Below are 5,782 nucleotides of genomic sequence, written 5' to 3'. Positions count from 1 at the left end.
GGTTCCCCCAAAACAACAACAACAAAAAAAGGGGGTTTGGGGGGGTGGGGATTGTTAATTATCCAAAGCTGCAGAAACCACCCAGCCTGTGAGATGGGCTGAGGTGGGTCAGTCAGTGACAGGGCTCGGGGCAGAACCAGCCCTCGCCCTCCCCCAGCCCATGCTCCACGGGTGTCTGTGGTGGTGGTGAGGGCTCCGAAATGCTGTGGTCTCCGCTGGTCGTCTGCTCGCCTGGGCAGCGGTGACAGGAGCTGTGGGGAGTGGGCAGCAGTTACCCACCGCTCATGTTTTAGGAGAAGAGGGCTGATTTCCCCTTGGTGTGTGTGGATGTGGCTGTAAGAGTGCTCCAAGAGTGCCTCAGCAGGTGTCGAGCGTTGGTTTCTTCTGTCATTAAAAAAGCCGTCAGGACAAGACTGGTAAAAAGTGCAAGGTTATGATGTGACGATGCTGCCAGGCAGTGAAGTTACCGCTGTGTTGAGTTTGGGAGTGCGGTGCGGCTGCATTTGTGCTCTTAGGGGTCATTGTCCAGGTTCCCCTGTGGCCATGCGGCTGTAGGTTGTTGGTTTCCAAAGCGGCGGACTCCCCAGACGTGGCTCCCACTAACACTGTGATTCCCGTTTGATAGAGCTGCCTTAGCGAATAACAGTAGTTAAAAATAGCCGTGTGTGTGTGAGCTGAGGAGCTGTTAGATTTGAATTTGGGATATTAACTTCTGAGGCAGTACTCTGAGAGACTTAACTTCTACAAAAAAAAAAAACCAAACCCAAAAACCCCCAAACCAGAAAACTGCCCTACCAACCTCCTGCATCCAAGATGCCCAATGCAAAAATACGAAGGCAGAAAGTTTGGGGATTTCTTCCCAAGCTTCTTCACTACGTGAAAGGGCAATGTGATCGCTTGAGGAAACCCTTTCAGGTGAGCTTTGCAAACAGTCGTTAATTACACTGGTGACTTGGAGTGGCATGCAAAGCCGGGGCACTAAAACCAAGAGCCATGTCGCTCAACCTACGTGTGATGTCTTGGGCTCTCTCAGAATTGGGAATAAAAAAGTAGCTAAAAGGTATTTGTAACTAAGGATTTTCAAAGTCCTGTTACGATGGGTTCTATCCTAGTGTCCCACTCGGTGACTTGTGAGGGAGTGAAATACGTCTTGGCTTTAACGGAGAGGAAGAATCAGACTTTCTGTGTTTGTTTTCTAGTCCCGCACGGGCTGGGGTGAGCCTGTCTCTACGGAGTGCAATGGAGGGAGTAGGCAGCGGAGCCGAGAGAGAAATTTTTGAACGTCTGTCTCATTCCCGCTGTTTCCCGCCTTTGGTGGCAGCTGCTCTTGCCCAGCTGCCTTGGTCCTTACTCTGTGCTCTGGCCCCGTAGGTGATGAGCTCTTTGGCACATGTCTGCTCTTTCACGATAGGTGTTTATAGTGCCTGGCACAAAGGACCCTAGATGTAATTACAGCCTCTTGAAGCAAAAGTAGGAAGTGATGATTTTTATATATTTTTTTTTTTTATAGTTTCCCCCTGTCTCTTTACGGTTTTCAAATCTTCAGTGGGGGTTCTGAGACCGTAGTTCATGTTTCAGGGTGTCGAATCATTGTTACTTTTACTTTGATACTTTTAATGAACTATAGCTGTTAGTGAGAAAAAAAAAAAAACAACCGCAGTCAGCCCTTCTTTAAGGGTAAAACGGTCAGTTGTGCTGGTCTTAACTAACTGGTATTAAGTATTTTTAATTTTTTTCCCCACGTGCCTTCCAACAGTATGTGACCTTGTGTTTTGCACCGAATTTTGAGGTGCAGCTGGGAGATGAACGTTGAAATCATCCTTTCTTGACAAAAGAAGAGTTTGGGAGAGAGATGTGGGGGGCAGGAAGATAATTGGTATTTGCAAATCACTACAGTAACATGAAGTCAAGGTGTGGTCAAGTGTTTGGGGTTTTTGTGTGTTTTTTTTTTCTGTAAATGCAAATTGCCATGGAAGTCAAGTAAATAAATGAACAGGTAATTGCTGAGAGTCTGAGTATTAGTTGCATTCCAGTAACTTGGCACCGCCATGAACGTGCAGAGCTCACTTGTCCAATGCAAAGCAGTTAACCGTGGGGTTCGTGGGGTGGCTTGTGGGGGACTATGCAGATGTAGGAGCAAAACCCAGTGTTTCGGCACGTTAGTCTGCTTTGGTGCGCGGTCTGTGCATGTGCTGGGTAGGGCTCAGTTTGTTTACTGTCAATATGAGTAGAAAGGTATCTGCTGAATTTCAGAGAAAGACGATTGGGCTCTCGTGGCTCATCTTCTTGGCAAGGGAAAATAATTCCTGATGGTGCCTCTGCAGCCTCTTGTAGCTGAGCTGAAGACCGCCTCGAAGGAGGAGCTTTTGATTCGAAGCAGTGTAGCTCCAAGGTTTTCTGTACAAATTTGTCTAATCTGCATTTTATGGGAAACACCACTCTTCGACGAGGAAATTCTTAGTTCCCTGGGTGGTCCCTTGAGGCAGCTTTTCCCGCATTCTCTTTTCTTTTAATCTTTGAGTTTCTTGGGTTGCTTTTGATTTCACATTCTTGTCACGTTTTCAGTAGACAGATATGTGTAGTTGTCCGAGAACGGCTGTTTCCCAGAAAAATCAATGGAAGAAGTGCCATTCAACTTAGTCATGGTTTTATTTTCTAAACTCTCATTTGATTTATTGGAGTAGAATATATAAAGTATGCTTGAATGGGTGTATATCTCTATCACTTGCTTGGAGAACCTTCCTCTCAGCTAGCAGTGTCAGTGGTGAGGACTAGGAAGGCTGAAGCAGGAGGAGTCCCGTGAGCCCGTCATTAGGTGAAATGTGACTCGTTGCCCATGGAGGAGTGATTTCGGAGCGGGAATTCACGCCGCCTCTTCTCGCCGTGATCGCGTTTTTATGTGTATATCCAAGTGCTTATTTGTTTCTCCTATAAATGGTAAAAGGGTTTATAGGACCACAGAGAAGAGACTGCTCTTCAGCATGCAGTTTAAATGCTGTGTAACCTTGCACTTTTAAGGGCCATATTTTGCCTTTGAATAGCTGTGGCTTCCCTTTATTTCAGTGAGAGCTCGGGCAATTATTCAAAGTTGAAATACAATTCTGAGCTTCATCTTACGCGTACATTGTGAGGATTCCCATCTTAGCACAAATTATGCGTTTTGTTTTGTTGCTGGCAAGTGCATGGCTAGAGGTGGCAGCTCAGTGCCGCTCGTACCGTTATATAGCAGGTCCACTGGAGAGTGTGCTGGTGTTACTTGTTTCTAATGTATTTTAATTTTATTTTCTTTTGTCCCGCAGGTGCCTGTATCTACCAAGGCTTGTTGTTTGAGGTAGGTAAGCTTCAATGTGGTATTCTGGGGAGGTCTTTGAGAAGGTGCTGTTGAACTTGACCCTAGTTCTTGAGTTTTCTCACCCCTGCAAGTGGGGTGGCTGATCTTGCAGCAGATCACAGAGCTGTGAGCCTTCAGCCTGCTGGAAAACAGCAGCAAAATAAATATCGCCCTCGGAGAGGTTAGAAATTCTTCCTGGGCCTTTGAACCCAACCACTCTCCTCCTCGGCACAGCTCTGCCTTCTTCTAGCTGAGGCTCCTTTGTCCAGTGTGTGGTGAAACTTCCAAGTGTGAGAAACTTTGGTTCTTGGAAGCCATGAGAGTCACAAATTTGCGGTCCTAGGCAGGATAGTGGTTACGTTTTGTAAAATGTGTTAATTTTGTAAAATGTGTTAATTTCCCTGAATTAATAAGGTATTAATGACAACAATGTAACACCTTTTCCTCTCAGCTGATTAAAGTGAGTACAGTGTACCCTGACTCTTCTTTATAAACCCTAAGTATTTTCTTTTATAGTCTTCCTCTTTGCATGTACATTATCCATGAAGAACTCTGAACAAGAATGACAGTTTGTAACAATTTATAAACAGTGTTTTGCTCTGTAACACTTGTCTGCCTTGCTTCGCTACTCCGGGCTTAAAGGAAATGCCTGAGCAACTTCACGTTTCTGGAGTGCTTCCGTACCTGCCTCCAGTCCCACACCAGTCTTGCTCAGGGATTTGTTACTGTAGGCTGGGAGGCAGCATGCAGCAGCTGTCAGGGAAAACCTGGGGTTTTTATTTCCCTTAGAGCTCTCTAGCAAAGCTGGATAAGTGCTCTGTGTGTGTGACACGTGACCGCTGGGTATCTTTGAAATAACTGGTGGCAGCTGGTTGCTTTGGACTTCCAACATGAAGTCGAGGTATGAGAAGTTTGTCTGCTCCAAGGAGGGAATGTAGGGGGAATTGCTGGAGCCATGTGTTTTCGGTGGGTGGCTTGGGAGGAAGCTGAAGCAGACTGAATGTTTTTGCTCCTCTTAATAATGCACTGCAGAGCATCAGTGTCTTAACAGCAGTTGGAAAGTTTGTCTGGATTCCCGCTGCAGTGAAATGTATGGCGGGTCACTTTCTGCTGAGCACTGCAGGTCGGTCAGGCCACCATCAGAGCTGAAGGGTTAGCAAGTGAGGGGTTTCATCTGTCACTGGTTACTACTGGCATGTCAGTCACAGATTTCTATTTTTATTTTTTGCCTTTTGTGGTTTCTTGGCTTTCTGATGTTGTTGTTTTTTTTTCCTCTGCTCTTTCTTTCATTGCTGCTGTGTGTTTGAAATGGTTGTGTGGGTCTCGATAATCTCTCAACATAGCATTTGCACATAAAGCCTACGAGGAAGCATCTAGGTTAGATGCTTCCTGTTCAAAGCACTTGATCACAGTATCCTTGATTTTTGTCTTTATCTCTGTATTTAGTAAGATGATTGGGTTTTTATTAGTAAATTACTTCCGTCACTAGTAGTTTTCATTAGCTGTAGAAGAGGGTTGCCGTGTGGTAAAATTCGGAGCAGACACAAAACTGATGCAGGTATACAGCTGGCATTTATGATCAAGTAAAACTTGAGCAACTCAAGCTTGTTCTTGGAACAAGGACCTATCCTGTCTTTTGTTCATTGCCACATCTGAAGATGTGCCCACTTTCCTGTCTGAGTGATGTTTGCTGTGCAAACCAGCCTTCACTTGCCTTTCCATGAGTATTTTGGCATTTCTTCCATTTCGTATGCACAAATGTAACAAGTTTTGATTACTTTCTGGAATTGAGTATAGATCAAAGGACAGCCTTCTGTCGCTTCCGCTGGCAATCTCAGAACAGGTACTAAATCCACATCATTTCTGACTCAGATGGGGAAAATATCACATGCAACGCACCAAACTTACGGTCTAGATGAGTCTGCTTCACGGGTTTCTTTGGGTGACTGTTTTCCCTGAGAAAGTAGGAACTGCACAGACAACCCTGGAAACTACAGATGGAAAAGAACCCTTTAATAGGACTTGTTTCATGCTCTCGTTTGTGCCGCTCCCAACAGCAGTATTGGAGTTGGCTTGGTTAAGCGTGGTAGAAATCAAACACTAGAAGTAGAATACGAGTGATTTCAAGGCAGTTAGTACTTGCGGATTGGTGGCACATAGCTGTGACAGGGCTGCAGAGCTTGTGTTATCTTTGCAGAAGGCCACTGTCTCGGAAAGGTCAGTTTTGAAGTGGAAGATGAAAAGAAAAGCAATCCTGCCACTGCCATCGTCTCGGTTCCTGCAGTTTCCCTGGCTTCAGCGTGAACATTGTTTTCAAAAAACATGAAATCTGAACTCCCATATGTGAGACACTTGCTCTGTTTGTTAAACTCAGCGCTTGTTAAAGCACTGATGCAGCTGTCTGACGGATGAAGATTGGGAGCTATTGCTTCATGGCTTTGCTGGTACAAT

Source organism: Charadrius vociferus, unplaced genomic scaffold, assembly GCF_000708025.1.
Source record: "Charadrius vociferus isolate BGI_N301 unplaced genomic scaffold, ASM70802v2 scaffold1010, whole genome shotgun sequence".
NCBI lineage: Eukaryota > Metazoa > Chordata > Aves > Charadriiformes > Charadriidae > Charadrius > Charadrius vociferus.
The sequence above is the reverse complement of the archived record's forward strand: the minus strand, read 5'-3'. Positions refer to the sequence as shown.